This window comes from Schistocerca americana, chromosome 2 (genome assembly GCF_021461395.2).
Source record: "Schistocerca americana isolate TAMUIC-IGC-003095 chromosome 2, iqSchAmer2.1, whole genome shotgun sequence".
In the NCBI taxonomy this organism is placed as follows: Eukaryota; Metazoa; Arthropoda; class Insecta; order Orthoptera; family Acrididae; genus Schistocerca; species Schistocerca americana.
The window spans coordinates 685,699,347-685,714,255 of record NC_060120.1 but is presented as its reverse complement, the minus strand read 5'-3'; the positions used below and the strand labels follow the sequence as shown (position 1 = coordinate 685,714,255).

Here is a 14,909-nt window from a genome sequence, read left to right as displayed (position 1 = left end):
TCACATTTCAGTGAACACACTTTACAACCTCTGAACTACTGTGAAAAAGTAGAAAATTGATCTATGGAATGGTTGGAATCAGTCACTGGAATTAATTAGCTAAATTCTAGTTTCAAATTCCAATATCCGTTACTTCCTCACACTAGTTCAGAGAGACATGTAATGAACTATTGATTGGTTGGAATTGGTAACTAGAATTGACCTATATAGCTTAACTCTAGTTGCTAATTTCAATCATTCCATGATAAATAATTATGAGTACTTTTGGAGTAGGTGTGTGGACTGGCTTTTCATAGTATTTCTACATTTACTACTGCATGTAGTGAGTGAATGCAAAAAATAAGAAACCAGTGAGTCACTAAACGAAATTGTAGTAACTGAATTGAAAATTTGTTAGTTATTACATTTTTCAATTAGTAGAAAGAGAGACACCATACAGTGAAACACTTGATGATGTAAGAATCCAAACCAAATAACATAACACACATCAACAGGAAGTGGAGTTGATAGTTAATAGATACCACAAATGGAAATTATAAAATAATGCATGCTAAATGCTTACTAAAAATGCAAAATGTATCTTGGAACTGATAACTAGAATTACGCTATATAGGTAAATTATAGTTATCAATTCCATGGTTCATTATTTCCACTATTTCACATTAGAGGTATGCAGTTCATTATTTCCACTATTTCACATTAGAGATATGCAGTGGTTTGTTATGGGATTTCTGTTTTTGGTTTACTTTCTGAACTACCATTGTAGCAGTAGGTGTGTACTGCACATTCTCTGAGAATTCTGATATATATGGTATAGCTTTTACTGTCAGTTATTATGTGTCATTATCATTACTTATGTATTGCTAAGTCATCAAGATTTAACTGTATGGTATCTTTTCTGTACTACTGTGGGAGTGCAATAAATATGAAACCTGCATTGGTCAATTCTAGTTGCCAATTTAACACATTTTTGCAGTTGTACCATAAATCCTTAACGAATTACCATTCCATACTTAGTGACAGTGAAATAACAAAGGAATGCGGTATTGACAGAGTGACATCACGTATGAAAATTCTAAAAAAATGCACTGAACAAATATACTGGTTCATTAATGTTAGCATTTTTACAGAAGGCATGAGCAGTGGTTTCATTTAATAGTTACATTTTTTCTGTTGCTTTCCTGATTACTGCAACTGAAAAAAATACCAGATTTTGGAACTGATAACTAGAATTAAGTTATATAGTTTAATTCTACTTACTGATTCCAAGATTCATTATTTCCAGCATTTTTGCAGTAGGTATGTACAATTGTACTTAGCAGGTTTCTATTTTTGCTGTTGCTTTCTGCACTACTGCCATAAGTAAATACTTTGTTACTGAAGTAGAAAGAGGAAATAGAAATGCTGAAACAAACCACTGCACACGCATGTTGGAAAAAATGGGCAAGTTGGCAATCTTGGAATTAACAACTAGAGTTCATCTATATGCTACAAATGTATATCTCCATTACAAGGATCATAAGGTCCAAAATAGCACAGGCAACATCTCCAAAAATAAAAATCTGAAGAAACATCACTGTGACAGTGATGAAAATGTGAAAAAAGACAAACATTGGAATCAGTAACCAGAATTCATGTAACTCATGCAAGCCATAACAGCTCAAAAATAACAAACCTTAGTATTAGTACAAAGAGCTGTCAATGTGAGATTTCTTAACTACAAGAATTTAAAAAAAAAAAAAAAAAAAAAGCAACTTGCTAGTTAGGTATAACTGAAAAACAACACAGCACAAGTACCACAGTGCAAAAACATCAAAATGGAAAGAATGTTCTACTAATAAGGAAAGTTACTGCATATGAACTTGCAGAAGAGTGAAAGATTGAAGCTGACAAGAAGAATAAAGGAAAGAGAGGAAATCCAATGAGAATGCCAAAAATTCAAACTAACACAGTATGCAATAACCAAAATCATTAATCAACAAATTATTAAAAAACAATGAGTGCCATGCACGAAACATGTACTACCCAAGTCAGTTCTCACCCTCCCAAATTGTTACATTAACAAACACAATGAAGATCGTAATCCAAACGAAGAAACCTTCCTGCACAAGACATCACAACCAATCCTCCTCCCTTACCCCATTACTCTACATCCAAAATTAACAAGAAATGACAAAAATATCTCCTCCCAAAGAAACAAAAAAGTGCCAAACCCACAAACTACAGTACCCGAATGAAAAGAAACATGGAACGTGGAATGAAGACAGGGGAGAGGGAGGGGGGGGGGGGGAAGTGTAAGGGGGGGGGGGGGGACTACCTTGATACCTACACACAACTAATTAACAAACCACATCTTGTACATTTCACTGACCATTCTCATAAATTCTTGGAACACACAATATTCATTAGGAATACTTTTCATTTGCCCTCCAACAGTATTCATCCATATGGCCTGCAAAACTGAAACCTTTCCTCTCATAGCAACAGATTTTACAGCCCCCCCCCCCCCCCCCCCAAAAAAAAAAAAAAAAAAAAAAAACGTCCCTCAATTGTATTCTTACATGCCCCCATCTTGTAAACTTTAAACTGGATGTTATAATTGTTAGCACCATCTAACTGTCACTAATATTGTAAAAATCTTATGGTAGTTTTATCATTAACCATTCTATAAAGCAAATTTTCACTTTAAATACAACTGACTCAGCCATAATGTAAATAAATTCAATATAAAATCAGAATATTCTGAATTGCAAATACTTTCACTGATGAAGTATATCAAAAACAAACTGTGATATGAAAATAAAAAAGTATACCTTAAATTATCACTATATGCATGTAATAGAGATATCCAGAGACAACCTAATATTCTAACAATCGGTGACATAAACAGAATGAAATCATGCATTATGTCATTGCTCAAAGCCAACGGGTAGAATATGACACTAGAACCGACCCAGTTTTTCCATTAATGTATGTACAGGTATCATGTTTTACATCAAGACATACTCTGTATCATAAGTATTTTAACATTATCCTATAAAATTGGAGACTTCCTTAAAATTTTGGGTCTCTGCTGGAAATGTGGAGTTTAAATGGAAGTGACATGCATTCCCACATTTTGTCCTGTAGGCCCTCTTGTTAGAGAAATCTCAGAGATATAGAATGAGTCAAGATGTATGTTACCATAGAAACAATACTATGATGAATTCCTTCTGTAGTATACATCATATATCAGAAGTCCTGTATATGTTATTTGTCAAAGGTACTTACGATACCCTACTCCACTCTCAAAAAACTGAAAATTTATGTATTACAAAAGCAGATGAACAATGAATATTTATAATCTAGCTTGACAAAGGACTTATTCCAAAAGCTAGCAAGTTATATTTCTCTTTTTTGTGTGCTTGTCAAAGACTCAGTGCATCTGCTATTCAGTGAGTGGTCTCCTTTACACCTAAGTTATTTAGAAACTACCAGAACTTCCCTACTAATTTTGTGATTTGACAGCATGCATGGCTGCATCCTGACTATTTACATATTACTATAAAACACAGTGGCTTAGATGCAATAAAAATGAACACTGTTGTTTTTGTTGTATTACAAGTGGAACACAAATTTATATACAAATTAAATTGATTTATCTACTGTACTACCTGTACTACAAGCAGTATATGGGTGAGTTTGCTAAATGGGGATCCCTAAGAGGAAACGAAGCAAAAAAGGTAATATGTACATATGACCGGAAACACACCCCAAGGAAAGGTAGAGATAAAAGATCTTTGACAGCATTGTATTGTATTGTATATACTGGTCCTGTTGTTTACAAAAGCATCTTTTGCATAAGACACTGGACAATTCAAGTTATAAGTACACTTCTGAAAGTGATTTCCAGGCATACTTATTTAAGGTTACAATGAAACATTTTATGCATTAAGTATTTATACAGCACACTTAATAAATTTAAATATTCTTCGAAGGAGTAAAAGCAGTAAATATGAATTTATAGAGATTTTCCAAAGGTTTTGACCTCAGTAATAGCTTTTATGTTTTCAGGTACAGCTTAACTCCCACATGGAAAGTAACTTTTCTGCACAAAGATAAATTGATTTGGGTTATAAGTAAATTTTTGTTTTCCTGGTAAAATGGTCATGTATATCACAGTTTTTTTGCAGTCTGCAGTCCTGAACTATTACATTTGTTTCAATGAATATAAAGGTCCCCCTAATGGATACACATGGTAATGGAATAATACCAGGTATCTTAAACAGAGGTATGCACGAGTCTCTAGGTTTGCATCCACACACGATTCTAATAACCATTTTTTGTAATTTGAAAATGCTATTAGCTGTCTTACAGTTTCCCCAGAAAGCGAGTTGCCTCTGGATCGCAGGGTCCCGAGTTCGATTCCCAGCCAGGTTGGGGATTTTCTCTGCCCGGGGACTGGGTGTCTGTGTTGTCCTCATCATTTCATCACCATCAACATCATCATTCAAAACAGTGGGTAGATTGCACTGTGTAAAAAATTGGACTGCTAAAACTTGGGACTCTGTATGGGCAGTGATGACAGTGCAGTTGACTACCCCACAAATCAGACATCATCAACACCCAGAAAGTGAAACTTCCTGGCAGATTAAAACTGTGTGCCGGACTGAGACTCTAACTCAGGACCTTTGCCTTACGCGGGCAAGTGCTCTACCGTCTGAGCTACGCAAGCATGACTCACATCCCGTCCTCACAGCTTCAATTCTGCCAGTACCCGTCTCCTACCTTCCAAACTTCACAGAAGCTCTTCTGCGAACCTTGCAGAACTAGCACTCTTGGAAGAAAGGATATTGCAGAGACATGGCTTAGCCACAGCCTGGGGGATGTTTCCAGAATGAGATTTTCACTCTGCAGCGGAGTGTGCGCTGATATAAAACTTCCTGGCAGATTAAAACTGTGTGCCAAACCGAGGGCTTCTGTGAAGTTTGGAAGGTAGGAGACAAGGTACTGGCAGAATTGAAGCTGTGAGGATGGGTCGTTAGTCGTGCTTGGGTAGCTCAGACGGTAGAGCACTTGGCCGCAAAAGGTAAAGGTCCCAAGTTCGAGTCTCGGTCCGGCACACAGTTTTAATCAGCCAGGAAGTTTCATATCAGTGCACACACTGCTGCAGAGTGAAAATCTCATTCTGGATCCAGAAAGTGACTCCATACTTAAGGTGAGAATGAAAGTAGGCATGGCCTGTATTCATTACTATTTTCTCACTACAGCACGATTTTAGTGAGCAAAGAAAGTAACATGTCTTGCTCAGTTCTGCATTAAGGTATTCAACACGCGTATTCCATTTAACATTGTTCTGCTGTCAAAGTCCTAAGAATGCAGTTACAGTACTGTTAGTACCTAGTTCATCATTGATAGAGATGATGGGTTAAACATGTCCTTGTTTGCAGCATTGTGGAATATTAGTGCAATAGTTTTTTAAAATTATTTATTACAAGTTGATTATTCTGTGCCCAGCTGCTAAGTTGTTTCGTGACAGTGTTAACTGATTGCTGTAATTGTTCTTCACAGTCTCCTTTTAGCAGAAGTGTGGTTTCATCAGTAAATATGGTTGTTTTATGTATATCCACATTTAAGTTGAGATCATTTATATATAGTAGGAACAGAAGGGGTCCCATTATTGATCCTTGGGGTACAACATATTTAATTTGTTTACTATTATTGATCATTGGGGTACAACATATTTAATTGGTTCAGAGTCTGATAATTGTGCATATACAGTTTTTAGGTGGGTATTTGTGTGCTTGATTTTTCAAGCTTTGACAGCAGAATCTTATGGTCCACCAAATCAAAAGCTTTTGAAAGGTCAATAAATACTACTATTGATTCCTGTTTCTTGCCCATCAGGCTTAATATGGAATTGGTGCACTCATAAACAGCAGTTGTCATTGACCTCTTATTCCTGAATCCATGTTGCTCATTGCATAGGATATTGTTGTTATGTACAAACTTCATAAGTTTGTCATTCATAATTTTTTTTAATACTTTTGAAACACAGGAGGAAATTGTGATGGGTCTGTAGTTATTTATGTTGACTTTATTGCTTTTTTTATATACTGTAATGACTTTAGACATTTTCAATACATCAGGGAAAGTACCTGCCTGAAGTGAGCAGTCACTATGTGTGTATTTCACTTATGTTTGATGCACTCTTCTTCAAGATTGTTGCAAGACTGAAAGCATAGTTGGAATTTTTTAGTCCTTTTATTGCACTACCTACTTCATCTTGTGAAACAGAAATGATGGACATTGACCCTCTATAATCACTTATTTTGAATTCATTGGTTTGGGTGCTCTAGTGTAAGTCTGATGTACCATATTTTCATGTATAAGAAGGTGTAATTAGATGAACAACGAACACTAACTTCACTTAATGAAAGTTTATTCAGCACTTGCACATACATGAGCGTGGAGCAAACTGCCTCTGGCCAGAACACATACAGTATATATACAGCTACAGAACATTCCAGTACAATGATTCTTGACGTTTGTGGATACTTCTATAATGTACTCAAACCAAGTATAGAAGTTAAAATTGTACAGGCCAGGTGAGTTCTGAACTCACAACCCTCCATGCAACAGTTTAGTATCATAACCACTACACCATGGTGCTATTCAGCTTCTTCTGTGACATTGCTCCCTCCTTAAGATAACAGCATCTCAGTGTGACGTCCTGCTAGTCCGGGAACGAGTCATTGGTCCTGCATACTCCGACTCCTGATGACTGATTCTCACCCTGGTGGGGATCTTCTTAGAACTTCTTTTGCCGCTATGCTCTTCATCACATTTCCACTTGTTGCCTGTCCCTGGAGCTTCAAATTTACCCTGGGTTGCAGGATCCTTATAGTGCTTCATTCGAAGGACATGGACCATATCACTGATCTTTCGTTGTCTTGTGTCGGGGTCGAAATCTTCAACTTCGTAAGTAACATCAGATAACGGCCGTACAACCTTATAAGGTCCAAAGTAGCGCCTGAGGAGCTTCTCAGGGAGACCAACCTTCCAAACAGGAGTGAAGATCCAGACAAGGTCACCAGGCTGGTTGACAACAGGGTGGTGGCTCACTTCATACCTTCGGCGATTATTTTCTTGAGCTTGCAGCGTGCAGCGTCGAGCTAACTGCCAAGCTTCCTCAGCTCTGGTTAACACCTGTCCGATGTAGTTATTGTCCATTCATCATGATGTAACGGAAACACAGTATCCATTGTCGTAGTCACCTCATGCCCATACACCAGGAAAATGTTGTAAATCCTGTGGTGTCTTGTTTGGTGGTGTTGTAGACAAACATCACGATAGTAACACCTCATCCCAGTTGCTCTGCTCAACATTGACTAACACTGATAGCATGTTGGCCAAGGTCTTATTAAGGCGTTCAGTAAGCCCGTTAGTTTGTGGATGGTAGGCAGTCGTCATGTGATGAGTAATGTTGCACTGATGGTTTATCTCCGTCACAAGATTCAATTGAAAAACTTTCCCTTGACCCGTAATTAATGTCCTTGGGAACTGTGTTTTAACACAATGTATTCCACGATGAATTTGGCTACCTCGGATGCTTCGGCTGTTTTCACGGCTTTAGTAATGGTATAGAGTGGCAGATAATCAGTGCAAACAATAATCCATCTATTGCCACTAGCAGACATTGGAAATCGTCTGAGAAGGTCAATCCCAATACGCTGGAAAGGCGTTTCGGCTGCTGAAATTGGTATGAGTTGGCCAGGTGGTTCCTGAGGAACTGCCTTTCTCCTCTGGCACACTCGACAGTGCGACACAGTGATGGACACTCCCAAATAAACCTGGCCCAAAAAATCTCTTGCGGATTATATCATACGTCTTAATAAATACTAAATGTCTGACCTCAGGTGTGTCATGGAATTTCAGTAGAACATCTAAGCACATGTGTTTAGGAATCACTGGTAGCCACCTCTTTCCAAACGTATCAAAGTTTTTCTTGCAAAGTAATCCATTAACTACCTTAAATTGTCCTTTCACTTCCTCTTGACCGCTTTAAGGCAAACACAATTTGAGATATCTTGGTGTCCTCCTCCTGCTCAGCAGAGAGATCCTAGTGAAGTGAGACAGTCACTATCTTCATCAAAGTGTTGCACAGGGTTTCTTGAGAGACAGTCAGCATCTTCGTGTTTTCTTCCACTTTTGTACACTATGGTAATTTCATACTCTTGAATACGTAGTGCCCACCTGGAGAGTTGTCCTGTTGGATCCTTAAGACCTGTCAACCAACAAAGTTAACGATGGTCTGTAACAACTGTGAATGGCCTTCCATAGAGACTATGTCGAAATATGCACATGGCCCAGATCACAGCAAGACATTCTCTTTCCGTAGTTGAGTAGTTTCTCTCGGCTTTTGTAAGTGTCCTAGAAGCATAGGCTATAACCATCTCTTTTTCATCCGAAATTTGCACCAGAACAGCACCAATCCCATACCCGCTGGCATCTGTGTGTAGTTCTGTAGATGCTCTCTTATCATACAGACCAAGTACAAGGTCAGTCATCAGAGCTTTTCACAGCACATCAAAAGAATCTTGTTGAGCACCACCCCAGATAAATTTAGTATCAGCTTTTAACAACTCTTTGAGTGGCCTGGCTTTGATACAAAAGTCTTTGATAAAATGACAGTAATAAGGACATAATCCGAGGAAGCTTCTCATATCTCTAATACTTTTAGGAATATGAAATTTGATTATAGATCTCACCTTTTCTGGATCTGACCACACACCTTTGTTTGACACAAGGTGTCCAAGTATTTTGATTTCTTTTACTCCAAAGAGACACTTTCTCGGATTAAGTGTCAGTCCGTCTAGTTGGAGACACTTAAAAATGGCCCTCAGTCTTTTTGTATGTTCATCAAATATGTCTGAGAACACTATAATATCATCTAAATAACAAAGACACATCATCCACTTCAGGTGCCCTAAAGAAGATTTGCCATCATCCGTTCAAAAGTTGCTGGTGCATCACACAAACCAAAAGGCATTACCTTAAACTCATACAGGCCCTCAAGGGTGATTAATGCAGTTTTCTCATGATCAGCCTCATCTACTTTGATTTGCCAGTATCTCGAGTACATGTCCATGGTTGAGAAAAACTTAGCCCCCTTCAGACAATCTAGTGTATTGTCAGTTCGTGGAAGAAGGAAACGTCCTCTTTAGTTATCTGATTAAGCTTCCTAATTGACACAAAAGTGCCAACTGTCATCCTACTTCCTAATGAGGATCACTGGTGATGGCCATGGGCTCTGCGGAAGCTCATCATTTTCTCCATCATTTTCTCTCCCTCGTCACGAATTAATTGACGTTCCATTGCTGACACACGGTATGCTCTCTGGCTTATTGGTTGATGATCTCCAGCGCTAATCCGGTGCTTCACTGTCAGTTTGTCCAATTTGATCCTCACCTATAGATTGAAGCATTCAGGGAACTCTTGAAGAATGGCAAGTAGCTTTTTCTGTAGTGAGATCTGGTGATAGTCAAGCTAGAAGATCTTGTCTCATAGTGGTAGCACTAATTTCACCCACAGACTAGGTATGGGAGTTTTCTGACGCTTAGCTGTTCTTCAATTAATGGCTCAGCACTTGCTATGCACATGAGTCTTGGAAGGATCTGTGGTTCTCATCAACAGTTAACTATCCACGTCACCAAATCCATTCTTAAATGAGACAACAGAGGCTGGGATGACCAAGTTATTCTTCAGTGGTATGCTTTTCTTACTTTCCACTACAATATCCATGGGTTGATGCATGGCATGACATGTGATAGTTACCTTTCTAGCGCTGACTGCAGGAATGATCACTTCATTCAGCACATGTAGCCTCCACACACTCGGATGCACATATTCCTGTCCATAGTATCTCATCTCGTCTAGCATAATCTTCGAGTGACCACAATCTATAACTGCCTCAGAAAGTTTCAAAAGGTCCCATCCGAGAATGACGTCATGACTACACTCTTGTAAGATGATGAATTCTAAGGGCTGTGTATGGCCACTTATACCCACACATATGGTACATCTTCCTGTAGGTTTTACGTATTTCCCATAAGCCATCTTCAGCAGAGATGTTTTGTTGTTGACAAATACGGTTTTCTGCAACTGGCGATGGTACTTCTCTGAAATGACTGAATATGATGCTCCCGAGTCCACAAGAGGTTGGGATGGTCAGCCATCCATGAGGATGTCATTTCCTATCATTTTTGTAGTGATTGACGGCAGCCTCACCTCCAACAAATGTCACACCCTTTAGTTTTCCAGGTTATGGCGGCTAGGTGATCGGCTGGAGCTTCTAAACAGTGATGGAGACCTTGTTCAGTGTGTTGGGGAGTGTCCTCTCCAGTGGCTAGCTTGCGGCGATGGCGACCTACATCGTCCTGCACCCACATCTTCTTTGTCATCTTTGTCATCCCGGAGTTGGCGTCGGCTAAGATCGGTCTGCTGTCTTCTGGCATGGGCATCATCAAATATATGACACCTTTCTCGACAACAGCGCACCACATGTCCCAGTTGTCCACAGTGGAAACATACTGGTTGGTTATCCTGGGTCCTCCAGATGCCAGTCTTCCTTGGTGCCCAAACAGGTTCCTCATGCAACATTGTAGGAATGTAACTCTGCCTTGGTCTCGACTTTTTCACCGTTTTAAAGGGAAATGAAGGACGAGAGATTGGGTTCAATGCCTGTTCCGCTTCCTCCCTTATGACCTCTTGAAGTGTCTCGGTTTTTGGCTCACCGTGCAATCCAAGTGCCTTCTCAACTTCATCTCTCACTATCTGATGAAGAACACTTGTGAAATCAGTTGCTTCCTCCATCACAGACATCAATACATTTGGAAGCTGTTCAAACTTCTTGTGTTTAATTCTTTTTAGATGCATTGTCTCGATATACTGGCACCATTATATGAAGTTGTCTGCTGTCGAAACTTCCTTCAGGAGTAGGGCTTGATACATGTCCTCAGCAACACCCTTCATGAGATGTGCAACCTTGTCTTCCTCCTTCATTCTAGGATCCACTATTTTACACAGCTCCAAGATGTCTTGCATGTAGGACGCTGTAGTTTCTCCTGGACACTGTGCCCTGCACTTTAATTTATCTTCAGCCTTCCACTTCTGTTGTCGTGTGTCGCTGAAATACTTCCTAGCTTGTGAACTTCTCCTCGTTGTTCTTATACCATTGCTAGGCAGTACCCTCCAAGTAGAAAAATATGTTAGCCGAACACACGGTGTCATCCCATTTGTTGAATTTGGCTATACGCTCATGTACCTTCTGCCACTTGCTCAAATCTTGGCCATCATCACCAGAGAAGCCGGAAGAATGTCTCATGTGGTGGCACACAGTTGCTGTCATTGTAGCATCCTCTCCTCCTTCTGTCTCTAATAGACTGTGATCTGTTGAATATGGCTTGAACTCTGGTTTCCCACCACGTAAACGGTGGCTCTGTCGCCTGATGGGGGCCACTGTGTCGCTGATAATGTGCCCTATCACAAGTTCCAATACCCGGTGCCTTCACCAGAATAACGTCATGTAGAAGAAGGTGTAATTAGATGAATGACGAGCACTAACTTCACTTAACAAAGGTTTAGTCAGCACTTGCACATAGAAGAGCACGGAGCGAACTGCCTCTGGCCAGAACACATACCGTAGATATACAGCTACAGAACATTCCAGTACAATGACTCTTGAGAATTTGTGGATACTTTTACAATGTACTCGAACCAAATATAAAAATTAAAACTGTACAGTCCAGGTGAGTTTCGAACTCACGACCCTCCATGCAATAGTTCAGTATCATAACCACTACACCACAGTGCTATTCAGTTTTTTGTGCGACAATATTTTTGGCAACAACTGTGAAGCATTTGTTAAAAATGTTGTTTGCTTTTAAGGGGTTTGCCACTTTTTAATTGTTTGTGATAGTATTACATTTTTGCCGGATGGGCTGTGTTCACCAGATTCTTTTTTTTTTATGACACTCCACATAGCCTTCCCTTCATTATCTGAATTATAAATGTATCAGTCATTATTTTTGCTGCTCTTATTACTTTTCTTAGTATTTTGGAGTATTTTTTATAGTATACATGTATTTAAAGTGAGGAATTTTTGATTTACATTTTCTTTTCTGGCATGAAATCCTTATTCCCCTGGTGAGCAAGCTGTTTGTTCTAGAATTCCCCCTTATGGTAACAGTTTTCAGTGGGAAGGCAATCTGAAAGAAATAGGTTAGTGTATCAATGAAAATGTTGAATTTTTCATTGATATCATTAATTTTGTAAACCTGTGACCATTTTTCTTTCTGTAATAAGTTGTTGAAGTACTTTACATTATCCTGATTATTCCTTTTACTTGTGGTTCTACAGACATGTTGTTAATAATACTGCCTTTCATTTTTAAGTTTAACATTTAAGCAAGGTGGTCACTAAATCCTGCACTGAAAATTTTTAGTGAAGTATTGTGTAAAATTTTCTTGACTAGAAATTTATCGAAAGCTGTTTTATAAGTTTCCATCACTTGGGTAGCAGCTTTTACTTCAGCCATAAAACAATAGGATGTTGCAAGGTTAAAAAAGGCCTCTGTTTCTACAATTTATGAGAAAATGAATATTGAAGTCACCACAGATTATTAACTCATAATACATTTTATTTGCTTTATTTAGAAATATTTCCATTTTGTCTACAAAAAGTTGAAAATTTCCAGATGGTGAGCAGTAAACTGTAGCAATAACTATGTTGAACAGAATAATTTTTATAGCTTCAGTTACATAATCCTTTTCAACATTTGTTCTGGTTAAGTCAGATCATTAGGGACAGAGCACAAGATTGGTATGACTCAAGGGTGGGGAAGAAAATCAGCCATGCCCTTCCAAAGGAACCATCCCCGCATTTGCCTGGAGTGACTTAGAGAAATCATGGAAAACCTAGATCTGGATGGTCAGACACAGATCTGAACCACCATTCTCCAGAATGTGTCGAGTGTGCTTGTCACTGTGCCACCTTGCTCAGTTGGAGAGTGCTCCATGATATGATGGCTTTTAATGTAAATGTCTTTTTCCTTTGGTACTACTTGTGGCTGTCTCTGCTGGCCTGTGTGGATGAGGATAATTTACTCTATATTCCTTTGAGGCTGTAGAAATATTTCCTTGGCTACCTGGTGCACAACCATGACTTTGTAGGTAGGTGTGGACAATATACCATTTATTAATTTGCATATGCATTTTCTAATACAGGAATTAGTGCTAACTTCAAAGGTCTCTGTCTGTGTAAAGGCATTATTTTTAGTCAACTTTCTTCCAGAGCTGCAGTAATGGAGGTTGCCTAGCTCGAAGCAAGCAACTTAGCAAGCTAAGAGGCACATCTGGTTCCCCATAGGTTGCTTGCTAATGACAATCTCATGTCAGCAGTCATTATAATACTGGTACACACCTCAAAGGTCAGCATCATCCTCATGACTTGGATGGTTGGTCCAAGATCCCTAGTTCCTGTGACAAACAACATTTCATTTCATCAGAAGACCACATAGCGGTTGCAAGAGCATGTATGAAGCTTACACATACAGGAGATGGATAGCACTCACCAGTCCACAGCTCAGGGATTCCATATTCATTAGGCCCATGGCTAGCTGAGAATGTCCCAGTTCCCCGAGATGCTCGCCTTTTGACATAAACCAGGAGGAACATGTAGCTTATCGAACACCATAGACGTGGTAAGTGTCTCCTCTCCCTCACCCTATCAATTTGTTTGTTCTCCAGTCTGTCATAACAATTTCCAATGTTCACCTCAGCAATTATCAATGTTATAATTTTTCTGCACTGAATTCCATTGTTGAAAGTTAGACATGGTAATACACACAGACCATAAATTTTCCTCACTGGTTGCAGAGGAAGTATAGTTTTTGTATACGTTATGAGAAGCACAGCACTCCAGACAATTTTTATTCTTTTTTTTTCTGTGCACCCATTCATTGTATCAAACAGTCCTATGTACAACAACTGATCAACTGGAACTGATCAACTGGTTCCACGACTTCATATTTAACATTTTCTATTTTCTTTTCAGTGTTTTGATTATGCATTATTTCAGTTTACTCAGTTATTGAATTACAAGTGGCCTTCTGAAATTGTGTTGTTAAGTTATTCCATTTATGGCTAAAATTTATCTTCACTAGTAGCTAACATTACAATCTGACTGGCATGCCAAAGGCAGTTCATGTTATGATGCTACCTGGCTGAATAGCATCATATTAATTCTTTCCATGTGACAGCTAATGAATGTGACTCAATTTACCATTCACTATTCTGACTCTCCTTATTTAAGGTCAAATATGAGAAGGATTTTTGAAACATGAAATGTCACTGTTACAAGTGATGCACTCTGATGTTTATTCACAGTGACAATCCTAGTAAGTTCATCTGACATATCAATAATCATTGTCATTCCATTCCACACTAAAATCTATCACTTCTGTGAACGGACTCATACTGAACTGTTGGAAATTGCTTCAACTCCCTTCCCAGTCATGTGTAACACAGTGGGCCAATAATCCGTTATTGTTAACCAAAGATCTGTGGAAATGATGTGCTACCTACCAGGGAAGCAAATAACTGAAAAGATAAAATAAAAAGTGACATAAAAAGTGACATAAAAACTTCCACAAACATAACATGTGAGGGTAAAAAAGGTACATCCTTTTAGAGGTTTCCAATTATCTCAGGATTTATTGTTGCAACAGTGTAGGTGGAACACATGAAATGATTACATTTGCACATCAATAGAACAAGCTGTTTCGAGGTAGCAGCTATCGACCCATGCTGAAATGCCCATAGACATACATGATGTAACCTCCATGGACAGCATGCAGGTGCAGACTCTTG

General features: G+C 38.8%; 1 protein-coding gene across 11 annotated transcripts in view; it reads right to left on the bottom strand.

The window, feature by feature from the left end:
• The window catches only part of LOC124595222 (homocysteine S-methyltransferase 1-like), a 147,934-nt gene that overhangs the window by 89,098 nt on the left and 43,927 nt on the right, over window positions 1–14,909 (bottom strand). Inside the window, exons 1-2 of one of the 11 annotated variants that reach the window (XM_047133870.1) lie at window positions 13,613–13,691; window positions 13,462–13,517 (exon numbers count right to left, since the gene is read on the bottom strand). The exons of the other annotated variants lie outside the window; for them this stretch is intronic. The gene's annotated coding sequence lies outside the window, so the exon portion shown is untranslated. Of the gene's footprint in view, window positions 1–13,461; window positions 13,518–13,612; window positions 13,692–14,909 lie in introns of those variants that run through there. 11 annotated transcript variants of the gene reach the window in all.